General features: G+C 39.6%; 1 long non-coding RNA gene across 1 annotated transcript; it reads right to left on the reverse strand.

The window, feature by feature from the left end:
* Positions 1 to 85: 85 nt before the first annotated feature.
* Positions 86 to 24029, reverse strand: LOC137141642 (uncharacterized). The gene is made up of 5 exons (XR_010916686.1): positions 23902 to 24029; positions 15351 to 15424; positions 5906 to 6082; positions 1143 to 1176; positions 86 to 209 (listed from the first exon to the last, which is right to left on the reverse strand). It is a non-coding gene; the product is annotated as an uncharacterized lncRNA (long non-coding RNA).
* Between the last annotated feature and the right edge of the window lie 1222 nt (positions 24030 to 25251).

Here is a 25251-nt window from a genome sequence, read left to right on the forward strand (position 1 = left end):
CCCTATTTTTTCTTGTCCACATTCACAGTTATTTAAGAAGTCAGAGTTGAAAGTCTGGAAAGAAAAACTCTGGGAATGTCAAATAGTCCCTTAATCCAATTTTAACACTAACCTACAGAGACATTTACAAATGTATACAAGTTTCTCTAAATGAATTTAGAATGATTCAGTATTTAAGAAGTTAGAAAAGTCTTCAGCAACTTCACACTCTGTAACAACAAATGTGTAAGATTAGGTCAGTTCTATGACACAGAAAATTATTAGTTAAATAGATGATAGAGTTGTATTTGCTCGCTCCTCAGTGCTTTGGGGAAATGTTAAATATTAACAAGATCCTTAAAGTTGTGAACTTTATCCTTCTCCCTCCTATTAGAGCTCTGGCTGCTGACACCTAAGTAGAAGTCATTAGAGCTGGTCAAATTACGCAATTCTGAATAATACCTCCTGCAAATTTAGCCTTTTTCTCCTATTCATAAATCATTCACAAACTAATCCTGATTTCTAATCTATTTGATACCCAGAACTGTTAGTTACATACTTTAGCTGAACAATTTTTCAGCCTTTGCATTTTTCACAAACTGTTGACTTTACCTATTCTCTCTTTGTAGTATGTGATTATTCTTTTCAGTCATATTATATTGTTTTGGTGTGAAAAAGAGCTGTTCCCCAAATATTCATGCAAATAAAATCCATTCACAGTATTGTCTGTGATAGCAAATAAAAAGAATCATGAAAAAGATCAAATAAAATAGCAGTTTTGAATTCAAATGAATAAGTACTGTTCTGCAGTAATTAGCCAGTACTAATAGCCACCGAGCTCTGTAACATTTTGATCATAATAACCCAGTGTCCTCTTTATTATTTCTTTGTAGTGTCAGACCAATCCCAGCATCTTCATCATATAGACAGTTCCCCATCCTGCAAGCATTGATGCACATCCTTAACTTTGAGCACGAGTAGTCCCACTGAAGCCCATTTTTTGCATAATTGTTTATAGGATGAGAGCCATAGATATTCCTAACAATTGTATTACAAACCAAAAAATAAATACGTAAAGGCCAATTTCTCCACATATCAGTTATATACACACACACATATATATACACACATACACATATAAAGAACAAAATTCATTTAAATACCATTGCTCTGTTTCCACTGGTTCTTGACCACTACCTGTTAATATAAAATAAAACTGTTTGCTTAGGGGCTTTACTAAAGGGAATTATGTAGCCATTGGTTCTTGCAGCCATTGTCAAAAACTGATGTTCTCCTGCACTTGAAAATGATACATAACTGAAGTTTGAATGAGGTAGCCACCTTGTTACTCTTGTATTTTAACCATATGTGCAAAGTGTGTCATCCGGAACACAAGTCATACTTTGTCATTGCTACTGGGGAGTGAGATGATTGTCCAATAGTGTAGGCACACCCAAATAGAAGAAATTTAAGCAAAAGAGTAACTGAATCCAATTTTTTGCAAGACAAGGTGCATGAGGCAATATCTTTTCCTGGACCAATTTCTGTGAGTAGAAGAGACAAGCTTTTGAGATACCCAGCTCGAAAAGCATGTCTCTTTCACCATTGTGCCTCATTTACCTTGTCTCTCTGATATCCAGGGACCAGCATGGCTACAACAACACTGAAAACTCCCATATTTTGCAACAGTCATTCAATTTAACTATCTAAAAAAGCCAGCAAAATTAATTTGTCAAAGATATCTCTGTGGTCAGGGACACAAGAGCTCCATACACCATTAAAATGTACATTCTTATCATTTCAAAACTAAAGTACCTTCCTCCACCTATTAGAATCCCATTTCTATTATTATAAATGGTAAAGAATTTGCTATTATGTTCAATAGATGATTATACATTGAAATAATTTGATTTCTTGTATTGAATAAATCCAGTTTTTTAAAATACTTTGTTACTGAAAAGAATGTTGTTATATAAATTCGTAAGTGAACGCACTGCACTCTGATTGGACAAAATAAAATAAACCAGTAAGGGAGAAACCAAATTCTAAATGATACATTTCTTCTTCTTTTCAGATAATAGTTAAGAAATACTATGTGCATGACTTGTACGGGACTAAATTCAAGTGACAGTATTTTCATATAGTTCTAAAATTCACCATGCACCTTTGACCACCTCACATGCTCCACCCACTACTTTATCTCACCCAGGAATATTTCCAGCATTCAAAATCCTTGAGCTATTTCAAATAGACCAATTTTTAAAAATTCTACCTGCTAGTGTTTCCTTCTTTTTTTCAAAAGTGGAAGTTCCTCCCAAAAATGATAAATGCCAAAAAACCAAGGACAGGCAAAATTCAGTTCTTAATGACAGTTTTCCATCTCATGGCTCTGCAGGACTAGAAATGAGAGCTTTCACCAATACATTTAAAGGGAAAGTCATTTTCCAGTACTGATCACAGAGTTAATGATACAAAGGCAGAATTATAGCAGCTGAAAAAGATGTAGCGGTGAAATAGCTAAAATTCATTGAGCTTAAAGGTCCCTGATTCATTCTGAGTTCTCATTATCTATATAATAAGATTCCAGGATTGTCACCTCTCTGTGTTTCACTCTGAAGCCTAGAATTGCTGTTGAGTCCATGTGAAGTGATGGAAACAGCTACAAGCATGGGTGAGGACTCTCTTTGATCAGAATATCACAAGGTTCAGTCAAGGATTTGCTGTCTGTTACAACCCAGTTTTTAGGTTTTCAGACATTTTAACTTTACAGATTACATCTATGCAGTGTAGAGCTACAGTTAAGGACAATGAGGAGGATTTTTTTTTTAAATATATTACGAACAAAAAGAATCCTGACAATGGTATTGGTCCACTACTAGCTGGAAATGGTACAGTTATCAATATTAATGCAGAAAAGGCAAAAGTGTTCAATAAATATTTCTGTTCTATAGCCGTGGAAAAATATATGATGCAGTCTCATATGGTGATAACATTCTTTCTATTCCACTATGTCTCTGGAGGATGTTAAATGGAAGCTACTAAAGTCAGACATTTTAAAATCAGCAATTCCAGATAATTTGCGTCCCAAAGTTTCAAAAGAGTTCACTGAGGAGCTTGCTGGGCCATTAATGTTGATTTCAAATAAGTCTTAGAGCACTGGGGAAGTTCCAGAAGACTGGAAGAAAGCTAATGTTGTGCCAATTTTAACAAAGGTAAATGGGAAGACATGGATAAGTATAGGTCTGTCAACCTGATCCCAAGCAAGATAATGGAGTGGCTGATACAGGACTCAATTAATAAGTAATTAAAGGAGGACAAAGTAATTAATGCAAATCAACATGGGCTTATGGAAACTGTATCCTGTCAAACTAGCTTGACATTTTTTATGAGATTACAAGTATGGTTGACAAAGGTAATAGTGTTGATGTCATATACTTAGACTTCTGTAAAACATTTAACTTTGTACCACACAACATTTTGATTAAAAAACTAGAATGATATAAAATTAACATGGCACACATTAAATGGATTAAAAACTGAGTAACTGATTGGTCTCAAAATTTAAATGTAAATGGAGAATCATCATCAAGCGGGTCTATTTCTAGTGGGGATCACAGGTATCAGTTCTTGACCGTATGCTATTTAACATCTTTATCACAGGCCAGAAAGAAAATATAAAATAACCACTGATAAAGTTTGCAGGTGACATAAAAGTTGGGGGGATGGTAAATAATGAAAAGGACAGGTCACTGATTCTAAGTGATTTAAACTGCTTGATAAACTGGGTGCAAGCAAACAATATGTGTTTTAATATTGCTAAATATAAAAGTATACATCTGGGAATAAAGAATGTAGGCCATACTTACAGGCTGGGGAACACAATCTTGGGAAGCAGTGACTGACAAAAATGTGATGGTCATGGTGGATAAATAGCTGAACATGAACTTCGAATGAGACACGTTGGCCAAAAGAGCTAATGTGATCCTGGGATGCATAAAGAGGGGAATCTCAAGTAAGAGTAGAGAGGTTTTTTTACCTCTATATTTGTCACTGGTGTGTCCACTGCTGGAATACTGTATCCTATTCTGGTGCTCACAATTCAAGAAGGATGTTGATAAATTGGAGAAAAAGGTTCAGCGAAGAGCCTCAAGAGTGATCAGATAAATAGATTGAGCTCCTTGAATCTAACAAAGAAAAGGTTAAGGGATGACTTGATTACGGTCTATAAGTACTTACCTGGGGAACAAATTTTTAATAATGTGCTGCTCAATCTAGCAGAGAAAGGTATAACACAATCCAATGGCTGGAAGTTGAAGCTAACCAAATTCAGACTGGAAATAAGGCATAATTTTTTTAACAGTGAGAGTAATTAACCACTGGAACTATTTACCAAGGGTGATGGTGGATTCTCCTCCATCACTTACAATTTTAAAATCAAAATTGGATGTTTTTCTAAAAGATCTGGACTTTTTGTGTAAGAACCAGAAAGCCTTTTCTGAGGGTTGTCTGAGCAATAAAGACCCTTGATATGCTTCTGCCTCAGACCCTGCTCGCCATTCCTCGTTGCAATTCGCCTGGATCCCAGACTCTTGGTTATCAACCTTGGCCTGGCTCCTGATCCTGATCTTGGTTTACTATCTTTGACTGAGGGCCATTTCTGACCCCAGTGCAAGATCCTGGTCTGCCCTTACAAAATTGAGAGTGTGGGTGGGAATCAGTGTAACAAACTGTGGCTTTGTGATTTTGACCTGGCCTGGCTCCAGACGGATCTTTGACTCTTCGGCCCAGTTCTGAGCAGCCCACACAATGCCCTGTAGCCACTTACAACCTGCCCTGACAGATTGTTCAGACCATCCCCAGACTTCCCCTTCCACCAATCCCTCAACAGATGATGGAAGGGGTAGGTCCAGCTCCTACCTGCTTTTCCCAAGAGGAATGATGGAATTCTTACAGATGAAAACATTGAGCTGCATGCCATAGCCAATGTGCTGGCCCTGCATGAGCAGCTGGCTCAGTCACGGAACCACACCACGCAACTCATGTCTTCAGTACAAACCCCCAAAGACTTGCCTCATCTGGATCCTTGACTCTTGACCTTAGTCCAGCTCTTAACCCTGTCTTTGGTTTAAGACCATCCTGACCTATGCAGGACCCTGGCCTGGCCTGACCCCAATTCTCGCTCACACTATCACTTTGGTAACAGATGTTTGCTTTGCAATTTTAACCTGGCCTGATCCCATACTGATCTTCAACTTTTCAGCCCAGATACTGAGCACCTCCCCCCATGCTCACAAACTGCCAAGACATAGCCCTGACAATCTGTTTTTGTCAGGAGTAGGCCATGTGGAACTAACCCCAGGCCATTAACATACAATCAAGGAAGAGGTTTATAAAAAGCTATACAGAGTGTTAACTGGTTGAGATACAAAGGAAAAATATTACGTTGTCAGGGGAAAAAATAGTTGCACAATGTAGTCATATTCCTTCCACACCACACTGAAAATGTACCTCAGGCCTAAGGTTAGAAGCACACATTCTGCTATTGCTGTAATACGCTTCTTAATCTATTGCAATATATAAAAGTTCCCCTTGAGCTTCAGAATATATCTACATAGACACAGCATTCAAGCCGTACTAATCCTTTGTTAATCTTTTAACACAATTTCCTACTGCATGAGTATCTCTTCCAGTTTCTTAGATACCATCTAGTACTCAATATCAGTCTTCTCTGCTGTAAATTTTTATAACAGTCTAAAGAGAATAGCTGCTATGTTTTTATGGCCACATTTTACACTTAAATGGGAAGTTGCACAGACTTCCCATTAATATCACTGGAAAATCTGCATGAAGTGGAAAGGAGTAGTGTTATAATATGTAACCAAAAGGTGAAAATTCCTAATTATGAAAGAAAAAATAATATTTTTACCTTATTGTTTCTTAGTTACTGTATCATTTTTCAATTTGTGACTCACTCTTCACGTCCAGAAGTCATTAAATAGTTGACAAAAACTTTCAACAATGGATCCTTCACTAGAAGAGAGTTCATTACAGTGCCAGTTGCAGATAATAAACAGCTTTATTGTCCATTGTTCCCAGAAAAATACTGAAAGCAAACAAACAAACAAAAATCCATGAATTTTCATCAGCTGTTTTCACTCCTCTTTTGTGTCATTTTCTGAAGGCACTTATATTGAATGAGTTCACTGTCAGGAATATTCATAAAAACAGCACAATTTCAAGGAATATTAAAGACCAGTTATGGAAAGGAAATTTTAAATTTGCTTTTCATGAGTATTCACACTAGAATACTCATTCCAGAAGTTACATCCATCCAACCAGGGAACAAAAGCCGTGTAACTTTTGTGATATCAAATGTTTGCAAAGAACTGTTCATGAATGAGCGTCAGACCAAGAATAATTCACAGACATTATTGTACAATTAATTTCAAATAATAAATTACATTCAAGAAAACCATGGCGTGCCTGTGGACAATTTGCCAACAGAAATAACAAGTGAAATTAATGGAATAAATTATTTTACAAATTATTCAACCACTTCTACTTCCAGACCAATGGGATACTGCAGTCTGGCCATGATTTTCAGAAGTGACTAATAGTTTTTGTTCCCTCAATTTTTAATCTTCAACTTTAGATACCTTAAAGGAGTTTGCCTTTCAGAAAGGGCTGAACATCAGGTCTCTTTAAGGTGTCTCCAGATTGGGACCCAAAAATTAAAATACTCAAAACCACAAGTTACTTTTGGAAATCTTGGCTAATGGATTTTTAGCCTTCTCAATGGTGTTTAAAATAACACTTTAATGCAGGCAAAAAAGACAACAGATCTCTCTTGATATCTTCCTAGGTGTTGAAAATCTACATGTGCATGGAACCTCCATTGGCTAATCACTTTATAACAATGGGATTTGCACACGTGTTTCTGAGGTGATAATTTGTCCTATTGAAGTCCTAAAATTGGATCATCATTTGCTATGGAGCAAATGGGAGAGTTATGCCCTGATCTTGGTTTACACCCTATATACTAGGCTGAGGGTGGGGGGAAGCAAATAAACCCAATATATAACTTCAGTTAACACTATAAACAAGCTCCAGAGAAATATAAGAGAGCCCGACCATAATATCATTGATGTTGGTTTTAGGTGGGGGTTAATGGAATATTAAAAACTGAAGAGCATCACCTCCATCGCAGTTCACAAAGAGAAAACAAGAGAGGGAGGGAACCAAAAAAAATGGTTTGTACAAGTGACTTATTGTTACTCAATGATCAAATCAGTGATCCCTCTGTTTCAAAAGTAAAAACCAACCAGACAAGATTTGCATCATTTGCTACTTTAAAATGTTTCTAGTGTCTCAACATCTTCATAAATATATTTAGAATGAGGTTTTGAGGGGGCTTTCAAGTTTATGAGTGGCAAGTAACCTCAACTCCTCCCTAGCACAAAGCCTAAATCATCAGGCTTTGCGTGCATCTCTCCATGTAGAAGAGAATTCACACACCAATCTGCGAACAAGCCATGAAAATGCAATGGCTAACTTCAAAAGAACAGCTGGTCCCTCAAGAACAGTTTGAGAGACTTTAGCTCTCTCAAATCCAAACTGTACCCAAGGTTAATCATGGCCCTTAGCTGATATAGGACCATTAGGGAAGGAGCAATTTTTTACCATGGTGGGCACAACTAAAAATTTATTTTACCTTTCTACCAATTGATAAATTGACATATATATTATATATATGGAATATTATTCTCACACAACATTTACCTATATTACTGTGCCTATTTACATGACTTGCTTTTTTAGTGAGGCAGCAGCACCATTGTAGTTAAGGTTCATAGAATCATAGAAATGGAGGACTGGAAGGGACCACAAATCATCAAATCCAGCCCCTTGCACTGAGACAGGACCAAGCATACCTAGACCATCCCCAAAAGGTGTTCATCCAACCTGCTTTTAAAAACCTCACTTATAGGGATTACAGAGCCTTCCTCAGAAGCCTATCCAGAGTTTAACTAACTTTATAGTTAAAAAGATTTTCCTAATTTCTAATCTAAATCTCCCTTGCTGCAGATTAAGCCCATTACTTCTTGTCCCACCTTAAGTGGATGTGGAAAACAATTGATTGCTGTCCTTGTCATTACAGCCTTTAACATATTTGAAAACAGTTATCATGTCCTCCCTGAGTCTTCTTTTCTCAAGACAAAACACACCCAGATTTTTTAACCTTTCCTGATAGGTCAGGTTTTCTAAACCTTCTATAATTTTTATAGCTCTCCTCCGGACTCTCTCCAATTGGTCCACATATTTCTTAAAGCATGGTGCCCAGAACTGGACACAGTACTCCAGATGAGGTCTTACTAGTGCTGAGTAGAGGGGCAATTATCTCTTATGTCTTTCATACCATATTCCTTTTGCATCACAACTTCTGTTTAAAGGTCAACTTTCTAAGTCTTCTAAAATAGACATGCTTAGTTGGATATCTTTTAAATATCGTGTGCCCTAAGGAGGGTGCAGGCTGGAGCTAGTGGTCCAAATTTGGAGTCATTTGAGGCAGAGCTTCTGGAGATATCAGCCACCCCCAAAATAGCCATTTTTAAAAAAATTTCCAAGGAAGGGATTTTGTTTGTTTGGGTTTTGGTTTTGATTTGGGTTTTATGCCCGATCTTAAGATTACCATATTTCAAGTTCCCAAATAGAGGATATTGCTGGCGGAAGCGAGAGCTGGAGGGAGACAGGGGGTACAGTTTCTTTCTACTTTGAAGATCTAACATTTAAAAATAGGTGTAATGGCCTCAAAAATAAGTGTAAATCAAATTTAAATGTACCTTTTTACACGTAGTCAGTCCTTTCCTACTGCACTTCTTCTTGTTGTGCCTAGACGTATTTCTCTGTAGACTGTATCTTTCTCAGTAGTGGTAGATTGCTCATCCAGTAGCCATGAAAGTCTTTGCAAGATGTGTGCCTAAAGTTGTACTGTACAAGCAGGATCCCTTTCAGCAATTTGACAGTCAATACCATGCTACTCTTTTGTGCTGCTGCTGATGGCGGCGCTGCCTTCAGAGCTGGGCGGCCAGCCAGCAGCCACCATTCTCTGGTCGCTCAGCTATGAAGGCAGCACTGCCACCAGCAGCAGCACAGAAGTAAGTGTGGCAAACCAGTAAACATGCACATTGCTATTAGGGCATGCTGGAAATTGCAGTTCTACCAGAATCGATATTGGAAAAAGGATGCGCAAAGAAAAATCACAGACATTTGTTCATATTTCAAAAATCCGCCCAGATGGAGATCACAGGACCAAAAAAAAGAGGTCATGTCTGGGAAAACCCGGATATATGGCAACCCTAATCACAGTGCACAATGCATCAATAAAGAAAAATGTGAGAGAGTTTCTATGCAGCCACTTTATGTTTGCCTGGGTGGTTTGCAGGAATATGCTGACACACCAATAGGAAACCAATAGGAAACATCCCACCACTTATGTTTCTAGTCCAAACCTTTGTACACATGTGCAATAAAGATTTAAAAATTCATGTTATTTGCTACAAGTTGTCTGTTATAAAAAAATGTATTTCTATTCCATGGAGAGGTTTACTGTAAACACAACAGAATCGTCAGCAGCCAGTCTAACCAAATATTTTGTTATATTGGGTAGGGAGGAGCCAGAGTCAGAGGATTTTGTAGCTGTGGGGAGGTGATGAAAGATGGGGAGACAAGGAAGGGGTTGCAGCTGTGGAGAGGTTGGGCAATGAGAATAGATGTAGGTAAGCCATAGATTTTACTAGCCCTTGTGGTAGCAGGGGCAAGTGGCTACCTCTTGATCGTGGAGCAGATTAATGTGTGTTTCCAAAGACACATAGTGGGGAGGTTTGGAACTGGCACCATAGGTACCTTGACCACTGATGACAGGGTTGCCAGCATGTGAATTCTGAGTGATTCTTGGATCACGAGGTTGCAGAAGTTTGAGAGAAAGCAAGGAGTGCACCATGACATGGTGATTGCTGACGACATGCTGATTTGACTTGGTATGCAAATAGTGAGACATGATATATTCAACTGCCTAAATGATTACTAATGCCTACCAATAACTTATCTTTTCATGTTAAAAAAACCTACGAAATTCAGGGCAAAAAAGTACATTAATACAGAGTTAAGGTTCCTTGGTAGTATGTTGTCGCCTTGCAGAATGTTGAGTTGAACAAAACTCAACTTCTGAAAACCAAAAAATGTAGTTATGGTTGCCTATGCAACCTTAACTCTGCCCTCTTTCATCAATGCTCCAATACATCCTGTTAACACACATACCTTTACTCTGCCAACCTCACAGTTGTTGAAACAAGCAGCTCTTCACCTCCTTTTATACCCCATTCACTCTTACCCACATGATTCCATCTAACACTGATAAAGAACAAAAGGGTGAGGGAAGAAAGGTTGCCTCCCCACCTTCCCTCTACCCTATTCAAGCAATAGCTTAATATGCACATACTCACACTGGCCCACGGATTCCAAGGCCAGAAGGGACCATTGTGATCATCTAGTCTGACTGCCTGTATAACATAGGCCATCAAACTTCCCCAAAATAATTCCTAGAGCATCTCTTTTAGAAAAATATTTAATTTTGATTTAAAAATTGTCAGTGATAGAGAATCCAGATCTAGGTGTACACTTGCACACTTCGGCAATTCTCCAGAAAGAATACCACATATGTACAATTTAAGAACAACTTCATAGCCTTTTACAACTCCCTTATACTTACACCCAGAATACCATCTCAACCTACACTTACACTAACCATCATTAAACCCTAAGGGCTTGTCTACATTTGAAATACTGCAGCTGTGCAACTATAGCACTTCAGTGAAGACGCTACCTACACCAATGGGAGAGTTCTCCGATCAGCATAGGTCCTCTACCTCCCTGAGAAGCAGTAGCTAGGTTGACGGGAGAATACTTCTATTGACTTACGCTGTCTACACCAAGGGTTAGGTCAGTTTAATTGTGTCACTCAAGGAGTGTGGATTTTTCACACTCCTATTCAACATAGTTATACCAACCCAATGTCCTAGTACAGACCAAGCCTTAGAATCCTCTCATATTCCACCTCACTGCTGACAATATCCTTTGTAATAAAAGCCCTATGCCCTGCTACTGACAAACTACACAATTCTATATTGAAAAGATGTGCACTGGATCCTGAAGATACACAATCAGTTCTTTCCTTTGCTCACACATGAGACGGTGGATACAAAACATAGATCTACTCATATCATAATCACAGCTCCGTCACAAACCCACAGATGTCCTCATATAACAAACACACCTTTACCAGCAGGCCCCACTACTGCCTCCACCATTTACACCTAACACCTAACCCACTGACTGCACCTGCAGTGTATGCAAATAATTCCTGTTGGCTACTGCCAGCTCTAGGGGACCAGAGGGAATATAGCACAGATAACCTTTTGGGGATGTGGGGAAGGGGTTTAACAGTGTTTGATGGAATATTTTGGGTGAGAGTGAATAGATTATAAAAAGAAATGAAGTTGTACATTTCAGCAATTACGGGCTTAATATTGTACAGGAATGTACATGTACAGGAATGTAATGGGACATATTAGGGTACTGCTGAAAGAGGGCAGAGTTAAGGATGCCCAGTTGTGCATTCCTCATTTCCAGAAGTTTAAGTTTTGCTCAGCTCAACATTCTGCAATGGGATAGGACCACCAAGCAACCTTAATTCTACGTCAATTTTTTTGCCACTGGATTTTTCTATAGGTATGTTAGATGAAGTACTGTTTATATTCCATGGGTATAAAATAATATTTTAAACAGCTCCGAAAATAGGAATATTAAAATATTGCATCTCTGATCCGATTAAGGTTCCGTGCGCCAAGTGAGTGCAGTAGTTGCTTTAGCTTTAGCTATAATATCACACATACAGGAAAGTACTAGAAAGCAGCAGTTCAAACACACAGACATTCTTCTTTATTTTTCTTTGCTATGAACTTTTCATGGTAACTTGCTATGACTTGTTTGGAAGACGTTGGATTGTAGCTTGTATAGATTTTGACAATTTGATGTAAATATTTTTAACCTGTGTGACAGGCGATTTCTTAATCTGCACCATACCTAGCTAATCTAAAAAGAATGATTTAAGGCTACAAAGAATCACTAGCTTAACTGCGTAAACCAGGGATTTAACATTATCTGTATGTACAATACCTGTAAAAACACTGATGGAGAGGCTTCTCCTTACCTTAAAAACAACATTCAAGAATACTGGAAGATAGGAATTACATCCAAATCCAAGAGACTACAATATACATATATACAATTAATGAGCTCCATATTTTTATACCAAACTGCTCAAGCACATTAAACATTGATTAAAGCATAAGAGCAAATTTTATTTTTAATATTCTCAGCAGTAAAATGAAAAGAAAATTAATTAAATGCTAAAAAAATTAAACAAGACGACAGGTCTATTCTTTTTGTCCACTCTTCTTGTTTATTATAGGAATGCTTTTATTTCACAAAGGGGCATTCCGGCCCCTCCCCCACACTCTGATCCCTGATTAGCCCAAGATACTTTATTTTATTTGGATGCCATCTCTGCAGTCAGCCCCCCAGTTCCAGAAGTGAATGATGGAGCACAAAAGAAGGATGCACAACATCCACAGATGAGGGTATATGCTTTGCTTTCTCTTTCTGCATTTGTTATCATGAAAGGGAACCATAGAACTCTGTTTATTTCCATATGAAATTCTTCATTAACTTACAGTCAAGGATGCATTGATGTAGCCTGCCCATTGACTCAAAATGGTTGAGTCTCGACTAACCACATAATACCAAATAATGAAAAAATTGATTAATATTTAGTACCTTTTTTCAGGATTGTACCCCTCCCTCAGCAAAATCCAAGGGAGGAGGATTACTGGGAGAAAAACTTCAGAAGGGTTGCAGTGTTTCTCTCACATTGAGAGGGTAGAATATATCCAAAATGGAATGTACCACCTGTAGTAGAGTCCTCAGAGGGCCAGCAAGCCTAGTGGTACCCAGTTTCCAGTCTCTCACTTCCTGGCAGGAAGGACCTTCAGTCCAGTTCCTCACCCTTCTATGTGGTTTATCCTCACCTCAGGTTTTCAAGGTCCTTACCCTCTCTTTACTAGAAGGAGGGTGAGGTGGAAATGAGGTTTATGCCTCTCCTGCAACAAGGGCAGTTGGTAGAGGAGCCCAGACCCTTCCACTCCACCAGGTTCCAGCGTAGGTCTCTATAAGAGACAACAATGTTGGGCATGTTCGATTGTCCCAGTGCTGCCCCCCTGGGTCATTTCCTACCCTCCAGCTCTCCCAAAGTCTCCAAATCCAATATAAAATAGCAAAAGACAAGACACGACAACTAAACCTTCAGCCCCAACTGGGCTCACCAGGCAGTCTTCTTGCTCACAGTGGGGCTTCTTCAACTCCCTTATTCAGCATCCCTTAGGATAGGTCAGTCTTCCACCCCCACTTTTGCCTTTCTGAGCTGAGTAGCTGCCTTTTGAGCTTCCTCTCTGCTTGGAGCATGCTCCATAGGTCTAAAGGGGTGGGGCTACAAGGCCCAGTATTATCCTTTAATCCCTTCAGGCCCAGTGTGGGGTTTGTACACCCTGTCTCACCACTCCAGCAAATTCATGCAGATCCCAGGAAATCCAGAAGAGGCCCAGGACTATCCGCACAGAGCCCTGATTACCTCCCCATCCTTGGAGCATGGCTGCAGTGGATGTCTGCTACCAGGAACTACCCTTGCCACTACTGCTCCTGGTTCCCCAATTAAAGGGGACTTCTTCATCACAGAAGGGGCTCTGCATAAAAGGCAATACAACCCCAAGTCACTCCTCCATCACTAACAATTTACACGGTCTGTGTCAACTATCGTTTTATTTACAGTCTTCTACCAGGTATAAAATCCATGCTATGGGCTCTATCCTTGGGCATTTTGTGTAGTAATTTATATTACACAAGGGGTGGGGGGTAAAATGCCATTAAATTAGCATGGTAGCATTTCACACCCAGTTGGCACTCACTTTGCACTGGGGTAAGGCTGTAGTGAATCAGGCACTGCATCTCAGTATCTCAGACCTGGTCTTCACCTAAAACTTAGGCCAACCTAGCTACAACGCACAGGGCTATGCAAAATTTCACACCCTGTGTGATGTAGTTAGGCTGGGTGACCTAACCCTCATTGTAGACACAGCAACGTCAATGGAAGAATTCTTCCAGTGACATAGCTGCTGCCCCTTGATAGGGTGGATTTATAACAGAAATCGAAAAACCTCTTCTGTCACTATAGTAAGTGTCTACACTGCAGCGCTGCAGCTATACTCTCAGTATACTATTTAGGCTACTATTCCATGGGCTCTATCTAATGAGTCTCTGCTACTACTGATACTTAGAACTGGTATATTCATGGCATACACAGAGAGAAGTTAAATTAAAAAGAAAACATTCTTGCTGGAAGGTTGCAACATAACACCACTTTATTTCTTAGAATTCAGAAAGATAACAGAACCCAAAAAAGAGCGAGAGACAGACAGACAGACAAAGGCTGCTCTGTAGGGCAGAGAGGCATGACTCACCCCACTATATTCTAGACTGGCTCTTTCCAGACTGACTGCTGAGACCCAGACCGAGCACTTCCCTACAGAGCACTTTGACCTGAAAGCAGGATCAGGAAATCACACACACAAACCGAAAGTGATAGCTAGCAGCTCAAACACAGCCCTTAATACACCACAAGATGCTTTCTGTGCTGTGTGACATTGCCCAGTGTACAATCTGAACTGATGAACAGCTGTGTCCCCTCAGTTCTCCAACCTGGGATGTCTTTTACACTGCTTTGCTGTGAGAACTGCCATTTCTGGTCTGCTCACACGCAGCCTCCAGCATGTAACTTACTACCAGTTATACTATATGAGTGTTCTAGCCAGCCACTCTTCAATTACACGCAGTGCAACCACCAGCAAATTCCCAGTCCCAGACTTTCCCTAGACATATGTCTTGAACTGCCCAGCTCTCTCCTGGACAATATAAGCTCCTATAAAGTCCATCATTTTATTAATAGAAAATGATATGCACAAATCCAGTTATTCCAAATGGAGTTTCCCAAACACCTCAGTCCAAACACACTGTTTTAGATAAAACAATAAACAAATTTATTAATTACAGAAAGATAGATTTTAAGTGACAACAAGTAATGAAGCATAAAAGTCAGTATTGGTTACAAAATATTAAAAGTAAAACACAACTAATGCCTAACTTAACAAGCTAAGTGAATTCAAAGCAAAGATCACTCTTACCACATGTTTCAGCATTCTTACCGGCTGAATTTCTTTCAGTCAGGGTTCCTCTGCCAGTCCAATGCTGCTTTTTTGTTCTTCAGGTGTTGTCAATGCTGCGGGTAGAGAGAAAGAGAGAGATAATATGGGGCATCTGTTATCCCTTCTTATAGTTCTCTTTCTTCTTTGAGAAGCATCTTCAGTTGAGGTTCAGGAGACAGAAAGTCCATGTGGATGGGAACCCCACGCTGCTTTTCTGTCAAGATATAGATTTTTCACCCACACCCTCTTTTCTGACAAAGAATGGCCACTTAACCAAGTAATGATTCATTTGATTTCATTAACACCTGGCTGAGGGATCAGCTAACCTTTGGTCTCTGGGGAACTGCTTTGTGACTGCTCTCCAGACTTGGAGCATGCCTTAGTAATATCATAGGGACTGGAAGGGACTTCAAGAGGTCTTCTAGTCCAGTCCCCTGCACTCAAGGCAGGACTAAGTATTATCTCGACCATCCTTGATGGGTATTTGCAGTGTGTGTAGTTTTGATGCTCATGCTAGTGATTGTAATGATACCTAGTTCTTTTCATCAGTAGATCTCAAAGCACTTTACCTTATCTACTTTATCATCATACAGTTGAATCTTATAACTTGACATATAATATTGCCACACATATTTTACCACAACAATAACGATCAGCAAATTATGAGTTTTCAAATGATACCTCACAAGGCACACTTTGTACAAAATGTATCATAGTCCTGTAAAAGGGGTGAACATAGGGGTACAGACTGTCACGTGCTGTGCACCACAGTATCTACTTCAGATGGGTGCAGTCTGCTGCACTACCCTGGGTGCGGTCTGACTCTTCCCATTCCCACTGCCACAAAGGAGACAGTCACTTGGGAATGACTGCAGGCCTGCATGTAGCTAGGAGCATATTGCATAGTCTAGTGCAGAGGTATATTCACCAATGGAAAATCCTGCCTAGTGCAGAGGGTCTACTTCAGGCCCTACACAGCCTTTTATGCCTTCACTCTGTTAAGTGGCACGTAGGACCCTGTGTTGATCCTCTACACTGGGGTAAATTTTGCCATGGTTGATTAAATTATTGTATTTCATTTCCCTATTCTTCTTTCTCCCTGAGTCATTCTTTCCCTTGGCTAGGTCAGCCTGCTGTTGAGTCATCATTTGCAATCTTCCAGGATTTGTTCAACAGTCCAGAAGGACACATATTTTCTGCTACTTTAGACTTGCACAGAGCTGCATTGGCTTAACAAAAGGTGTGTTTTTAAACCAGTTTTATTAAACCTGTGCAATCCACTGCGTGAACACTTTGAATTCAGTTTAAACCTGTGTTATGTCAATTTAGCTTGTGTCAGGAAATTTAGAAACAAGTTAAATTGATAAAGCAGGTTTTATACATATATAAGCATGTTCTTGGAAGGGGGTGTGTTGGTTTAACAACAGTTTTTAAACTGATTTTACTTAAACTGGTGTAAATTCTGTGTATAGACAGGGCCTTGATATCCTTCATCAATAATTTCAGGTTTGATTCAAAAGAGAAAAAACTTTAGGAAATTCCACTGGGGGCCAGCAGTTCTGCAGTATAAAATCTCTGGCTTTCTTAAAGGCTAAGCACTGTGCAGATGGCTGCACTAAGAGCTATCTCAGCTGACCCACAAATGACCTCAGCTTTGACCTAGAGGTAACCACCCTCTCTAGGACTAGGCGCTAATTCAATTATCATGTTACCTGGTATAGCTGTTTCAATGGAAGTGAGACTCTTTCTATACACAGTTTGGCCTGTGGTTTCTTTAAGTGAATCACTGGGGAATGAGCAGAGATTTTCCCAAATCCATTTCATCCATAGTTTCATAGTGAAATCTTGATACACAAGACATGGCAAAATTACTATTATCATTGAAGCCACCTAATTCAGATCTTATAGTAGTTTGGTTTGTTTGTTTGTTTCTTTGTTTGTTTTAAACTGGCAGACATGAGAAGGGGATTTATGGGAAAACCACTTGTTACACTTCCTCACAAACTAAACAGCAACCTGCAGATGACTAGCTGAGAAAGTGCTGCATTCCTATCCACTGCTATTCTCAGAACTCCACAGACCTTGTTACTATATTGTTGGCAGGGGGAATCACCACAGGAGACACAGTACTGATCTATTCTTATACTGTGAGCTCCTTGTTGGAGGGACTATCTCGCTGAATTTATTTGTGAAGCACAGTTGGGCCCTGGTCATGACTGGGTTCTACTACAATATAAACAATACATCATCATAATAAAATAATTTCAACTTGTGCTTTGTTATGTAAGTATTTATAATGTAAGCTCTAACTTGTGATATGAGTTACAATCATGTCATTCATTTAACCAAAGATTTGTAAGCACATTTAAAAAAACCAGTCAAAAAAACCAGTGGCCAATGAGCCTATTGTTACTATATCTCCGGCTATCTAACAACACAACCTGTTTTGAAATTTTGTTTTATAAACAAGATGTGATTTAGGACCAAATCCAAATTGATTTATGCAAAATATATTTTAGTTTCTGATGAGTCTGGATATAGGGGCTTTTGCCCTTAGAGTTATAAAAAAGAATAGTTGCCTTTGAAGCTAAAATAAGCCACATAAATGAACCAAGATTTTGAAGAGGAATCAGAATCTGTCAATAGTTATTCTGGATAGTGAGGGGTCAAACTGCTTTCTCTGACAAAGAATGATTCTTCTGTTTCTTTTTCTTTGTCTCATTTTCCATTTCCTTTGCTACTGAAGGCTAGGAGCCTCAGAAGTAAAGGTCCATGCATCTCCATCTGATTACCCAATATTCCCACTTGCTTTCTTAAATTCCCAAAACCCTGCATTAGGTTTTAATTTCTTCACTTTAACCTACACAAAAATGAGATCTTTGTCCTATTAACAGCCCCAAAGCAATTATATGGTTGTTTTGGAAGGAATCTATACTTTTGATTTGTTGGCCACAGAATATGCATATAATCATTAAATAAGGAATTTGGCTCAGGGGATTAAACAAATGTCAATTATTCCCCAGGACACTGTTTTCTTCTTGAAGGACAAAAAGTGTCAATAATGTCGTGGTGTAGGGAAGTGGGGGGAGGGGGGGTTACTAATAGGTGGGATCTAGGAAATGGAAGCTACTATGAAGGTGTAACTAGCAATAATGCAGAAACTGTTTATCTAGAATGGAAAGGTAAAGGCATATTTTTCCAGGCACCTTTCTAACCACAAAACAAACATGTGCAATACTATTTTTTATAATACAGCTTTTTATTGAAGTCACATCCATTCATCTTATATCAGGCTGTTAACACACATTACAGTTAAGATATTGTGGATTGATTTAAACATCAGAAAATATCACATTTTTATTTGTACTTGCCCTGTTTTCCTCTCTCACTCACTCCAGTCTAACTCAGGACTGTTTCCAGTGATGTCAGTGGAGTTAATCCAGCATATAACTGGTATAAGTGAGATCAGAACCATTGGGCCAGACTCTCAGTCTGGCTCCAACTCTTTTTTGTTGCTGAATGCCACCTTCCCCCCTCAAGTCATGTGAAGGTCATGTCAGGCAAAGGGGATGCATCTAAGAGGTGGTAGAGGGCAAGGCAGAGTGCATAGAGCTCCACCAGCTCTTCAACCAGCACAGCAGTTTCTAGGAGCTTGCTGTAGCCAATGAAGCTTGGAGCAGCCCTTTAGCCCCTCTAAATTGCAGAACTAGATCCAAATTTTTCATGCTTGTAAATTGAAATGGTAGGTGTAATATCCATCTAATACTTCAACCTATTGGTTTACAGCTGGCATTTCTCATTCAGCTTTGGAACATATCCTTAACATATACAGTAAGATTCATGGGGACTTTCCATTTCTGTGCTTTCTTTGAAAATATAGTCCTAAATATTACCACTCAGGACTCCTATAATCCTCTGCAAGACTAATATTTGACTAGTGCTTAAACTAAGTGAATTTTAGCACACACCAAAAGAATGCTAGAAGTGATAGAAAAGTAAGACAGCCAGTTAACCTCTTCCTTACCCTGGGATCAAGATCTGAGCATATTAATTAATCAGTGCCCAATGAGCAGCTTGTTTTGTGGGTAAAAAAATGGGCAAACAAGGTGTAGCAATCCTGTTCGCTATTTTTAATTAAGCATGACTTGTATTGCATTTCCCCCTCAGATTTGCCTTGTGATGTGACTGCTATGACAATCAGCTTACCTGGGTAAGAGATTTTATGCACCTGAGTATAATGCATAGTTTTTATTTTTGATTCAGATCTGAGAATCACTTTGTCTCCTGAATTGTTTGTAGCTTGCTACAGAAGCTATAAAAGAAGCAGACTGTCACAGTTATCAGGTTCTCTGCTCCACTGACTGCTTCTGATTTCTTCAAAGGCACTCCTATCAGGTCTCAGGCCTTGAGCCATTATTTGTCTGAGTGGAAACATAAAATTCTCCCTCAAACGTTGGGACTGTAATCCTCAGGTGCTAACTTGATTACCCCAACAGGCCTGACATATTCAATACCTGCAGTTCAGTTCCCTCTGACACCCTCTTGGTGTCCCTTCCAATCTAGGCTCCCATTAGTGTCAAAGCACCTGTGCTGCCACTGCCTGAGGCCTGCAAGTATATTACATATCACTATTCTTAGATTATATAGCAGCTCCACATGTAATACAGACTTTGGAAGAAATTTTTAGAAAAATGTCTTAAGGTTGAGGCAATTTATTACTTAATTCACTCTTCGATTCCCTATAACAAACAATACTGCATTACATTCCATAGAGTCCTTCATACAAATCAAGGGGCTGCTTTGCTCTCTGCCCTCTTAGTTTCTCGTCAGCACTGGTTCACATGGTAAAGCATCCCAGTGCAAGTCATATTTATAAGAACACATCACAGCAGTTCTAGAATTTAATAGAATTTAATTTAATCTTTAATAGAAATCTAGTGTTAATATGTGTGTAATAGTTGGTCTAATCAGTGTCACACCCCAGCACACAATGAACAATCAGGGAGAATTCCTGGTCTCAGCAAAGACAATGGCAAAACTCCCATAGAATTCAAAGGGGCTATGATTTCACCATCAATGAGTTCCATAGTCTAGTTCTAATTTACAATTCGCTGCTAGATTCTGGCTGTAAATTGCCAAAAACACAGATTAAGAGGTGAGTGAGCTGAAGTGAATATCATTAGAATTCATATACCTGTCTCAATACCACATGTTTTTTAAACAAACATGAGATAGGACAGTTGATTTTTTGTTAGATACACCACTTTTTAAATTGTATAGCTTCACCATTATATTTCTGGGTAGTAGCATAGAACTACACTAACACAAAAATAAAAAAGAAATTGAAAGATTTTTCAGTAATTTATACCATCGTTTCATGTGGGCTTGTAAATCTTGTTGAAATGCCATAAAGAAACCCCAACATTATTTTTGTTTATAACAAAACTCCAGCCAAGAGGAATCTGAAATGATCAACCACAAAAACCACCAGTTGGAGATTAACACTACAAAGTTAAATTATATTAAAATGCTTCCCTTTATGTAGGAAAGATAAGTACTCAAGAGTGAAGAAAAATTAAAAAAGTAAAAATAGAAAAAGGTTTTGGGCAGATTTTCTGTGTCTTTAAAGTTTGAAAGGAAATGTTCAGGTTTGGGTGCCTTGGGATATATTTTATGAGGATCTCTTTACTGAACTACTTACAACCTTAAGTGAAAGTAAAGAATAACTTTTTACTAAAATATTATTAGAGACAAGGTGGTGATGTACTATCTTTTATTGGACCAACTTCTGTTGGTGAGCGAGACAAGCTTTTGAGCTTACAGAGAGCTCTTCTTCACAGCTGTGTCTCTCACCGATAGTGGTTGGTCCAATAAAAGATATTACCCCACCTGCCTTGTCTCTCTAATATCCTGGGACCAACATGGCTACAACAACACTGTATAAAATATTATGCAGTTTGTCACAGATGTTCTTCCCCCAACACCGTTTTCCTTCTGCAACAAATGATGGAACATCAATTGACATATACAATGCTAATAGCACCCACTTTTACTCTCCCCTCAGAGCAGAAGTCTCAATCCAGAAAACACTTAAACATGCAAATAACTTTAAGCATGTAAATAGTTCTACCGATGTCATTAGGACTACTCAAGTGCCTAAAGGTAAGCACGTGTTTATGTGCTTTTCTGGATCAGAGCCAAAGTGTGACCTAAGTATTAATTAACAAAGGGTCAGAATCTTCATTCTTTATTCATACTTTGTACTCACACACAAGTAGTCACAGTGAAGTCATAATGATTGCATTATTGGGCCCAGAATAGACTCAGGAAAACAGTGGAATAATTTCTCGTGTTCATGATCAAAACAATTTTTGATGTGTCCATTCATGTCACAGTCCTTTCATGTTTGCTTTCCATTAACAGTTGAGTAATCATGCTTTACTAGCACAGATACTTATGGAAAAAAAAAAATCACACTTTTAGCTTGAGTATTAACTGAAGGTGACATTTAGAGGGCTAGCACCTTTTAAGCCCTTGTGCTGGCCCTCTGGACTGAGGTGAGTTTCACCTTGAAAACAAATTTTGAATTGTAACTTTGATAACATTCAAAATTCACAACTGGTTCTGTGCTGGACATTTGTCCAATTCACATAGTATTGTTTCTATTCTTTGATTGGATGATTCGCATATCTGACCAAACAGAAAAAACATGTAAGCATAAGCAAATATGCAATTTGAAGTTTTCACAATAGCCCCGATTCCACACTTTGTTGCACATGGGTAGATCACTGAACCCACAGGGACTTCAGGGTGACTCTGTAAGCTCAGCAGTCTGCTGCCTAGTTTCAGGATCAGGGCCTTTGTTGATTAGTTACATAAGACAATTACATAAATTGGTCATATAAATTATGTAAATTACATCAGTTAGTTCTATAAGTTACAGTGCAAGTTGAATCTCTGGTTGTTGTTGCAATTTCAGGAATGTAGAGGCCAAAATTTATTTGCAGAAGAAAAATCAGAAATAATTTACGATAACAAATAACTTGAGTATGTTGGTTATCTGTCTATAGGCAACTCACAAACAGAAAGATGGTGAAATTCAGCTGATAAATTATTCAATGAAAATTATTTTCTCAGCTTCGATGATTAACCATGGCACTGATGAGTGCCTGGGAATCTGATTCTCTATTCTATTCTGTTGCATGAAATTTACACCAATGTAACTCCACTGAAGTTAGTCTGGTTACAACAGTGTCAAACTGGTGTAGCAGAATGGAGAATCAGGCCCTAGATCTCCATTTTACTTTATTCAAGAAGGAGGGATTTTTGTTTGTTTGTATGTTTTACATAAAGTAGCCAAGAAATAACAAAAATCACAGAATCTAAACATGGAAAAGACCTATATAGTCATATATAGTACATCCTTCCTACCAACTCAATTCTTTACTGTGCAAAACCTGTCCTGTACTTCATAACTATCTTATAATTAATATGAAAAAGAAACAGGAGATCTTTTTTCTCTGAGAAGTTGGCTGGTATCCCCCTATCTCTATTTCATAGGACACCTGTTTTCAATAAGAGAATGCATCACAAAGATTCTGAAAGGGAAAAAATAATCACACTTTGGTACATCATGTTATACCCAGGTTTGTTCTTCCAAAAGAGTTCTTGTGGCAACCACTATACATAAAATGTATGGGAGCAGGGGATAGAGTAAAACTTTAATACTCATTTGTTCAACTAATTTTTATTGATACAATTCTCATAAAATCATCCTTCTAAATTTAATATATTCTTATAACTACTCACTTTTGACATTTGGTACCTCACAAATCTCATATAAAACAAATTTGCAGATTTTCTAAAAGCTTAATTCCCTACTAAATAAAGAGAGATCCATGTTGAGGAGAATAAGCATTTTATTAATGGAGGGGCAGCAGTGGTCTAGAAGACTGACCACCAACCTGAAACCCAGGTCCTAGTTTTGACTCTGCCACTAATTCACTGGGCAATTCACTTTCTCTCTTTCTCAGTTTCCCCTTCTGTAAAATTGGGACAAAGTTTACTTTTGTAAAGCACATTGAGATCTATGAATCAAAAGTGCTATATAAATGGAAAGTGTTATCAGCTATTAGTTAATTAAGGGACCACTTTGCTGTATCTGAAGTCAATGTGAGTTTTGCAACTGACATCAATAGGAGCATGGTATAGGGCATGTAGACCCTGTCCCACAGAACAGAGCAAGGGGGAAGCCTCAGGGTAGCGGGGCCTAGCTGTCTGGGTCCCTAATGGCCCAGAAGATCTGAGTCAGCAGCAGCCTTTGTGTTCCAGGCCAGGGAGCCTAGTGGACAGTGGACAGGAAAAGTGGGGGGCCCAACCACCAGGAGCTAGGGGTGGCAGCCAGGGTAGGGAAACCCTCTCTGGTCTACCAAGTCCCAACCCAGGGCCCTGCCAGTGACTCAGGGTTGCCACTGAAACAGCAGGGATCTGGCCAAAACACGCTGTCTCTTCAAGAGCCATTAAGTAGCCTTCTTCGTGGGCCACTTCCTACCCCAATTCCTGAAGCCTCCATCCAGGCATCTCCCAGGTCCCCAACTTCTGCAGCAGGTGTAGCAGCCTGGGCTTCTGTGAGGCAGCTACAGAACCTTCTGACTCCCTAGCTGCAGTCTCCACCCTGCATCTTCCCTGCTCTCCAAGTGAGCAGGGCTGCTCCCTTTTATACTGCAGCAGCAGTTGGAGCATGCCCAGCAGGGGCAGGGGCGTGGCTTCTGCTGCCAGGACTATTGGCTTAACCCCTTCATCTCCAGTGCGGTGCAAGTACACCCCGTCACAGAGCAGGATAAAGTGCTTGATTTGCAAATCACTTATGTGTTGCAAACTGTATTAGTAAGTGCTATGTATTGATTAGTAAGTGCTTTTTACTCCTTCATAGCTGGTTCCTATGAAGCCTCCTGAGCTGCCATTTTAAATGGATATTCCATCATGACTTGAACATCCAAGAGGCATTGGATTCATCTGATAATGTCAAAGGTATGTCTGTTGAATAATCCTGATACACTGTATATTCACAGGCCCAGCAACAGGAATTCTGGACCCCAGGCAGAATAGTCCCGCCCCTTCTACTCACAGCCCCTCCACTTCTGCCCACATCCCCGCCCACAGTCCACCCCAGGCCTGCCTCCTCCCCCGCTTGGCCCACTCTCTGCCACGTCGTCCCCCCCACCATTGCTCAGTCCCCCTCCTATCTTCTATACTCCCCTGTCCCCCAGACAGCAAGCGATATCTGGAGGGACTGAGAGAGAAGAGGGGATGAAACTGCGGGGAGGCCAAGTGAGGAAAAGAGGGTTTGGAAGAGAGGAGGGGGGCCAAGCAGGGAGGTGGGCTGGTGGGGAGGGATGTGGCGGTGAGCGGGGGGGGCGGTGCCTGGGGTGGAGTAGGGGATGGACTGTGGGCAGGGGCCATGGGCAGAAGAGGCAGGACGGGGAGCTAGCCTCCCCAAGGAGAAACTTTCACTCCACTGCCCATTGCCTGGGCCCCTTTTAAAATTGCTGGGCCTCTGGGCAATTGCCCTCTTTGCCCCTGCACCTCCATCACTGGGCCTGTACATTCAGTAGCAGTTAATCATATGATGTCATGTTGTCACAACAGTGTAAAGCTATATGATTCAGAGTAATTGTACCACTGATTAGTCGCATTTCCTCTTGAGAGTTTACTAAGTTTAAGTTATTGCTTCCACACTGAATCGGTCATGTAAAAAGAAAACTAAATTCAGCCCTGAACCAAATGGTTCTGATTATCATGCTAATTTACAGGAATGTAAAAAAATCCCGGGTTGAAATCCTGGTTCCACTGAAGTCAGAGGAGAAACTCCTATTGACTTCAATAGGGTCAGGATTTCACT

This window comes from Emydura macquarii, unplaced genomic scaffold (genome assembly GCF_026122565.2).
Source record: "Emydura macquarii macquarii isolate MOO-44397 ecotype Brisbane River unplaced genomic scaffold, CSIRO-AGI_Emac_v2 contig_3108, whole genome shotgun sequence".
Taxonomy (NCBI): domain Eukaryota; kingdom Metazoa; phylum Chordata; order Testudines; family Chelidae; genus Emydura; species Emydura macquarii.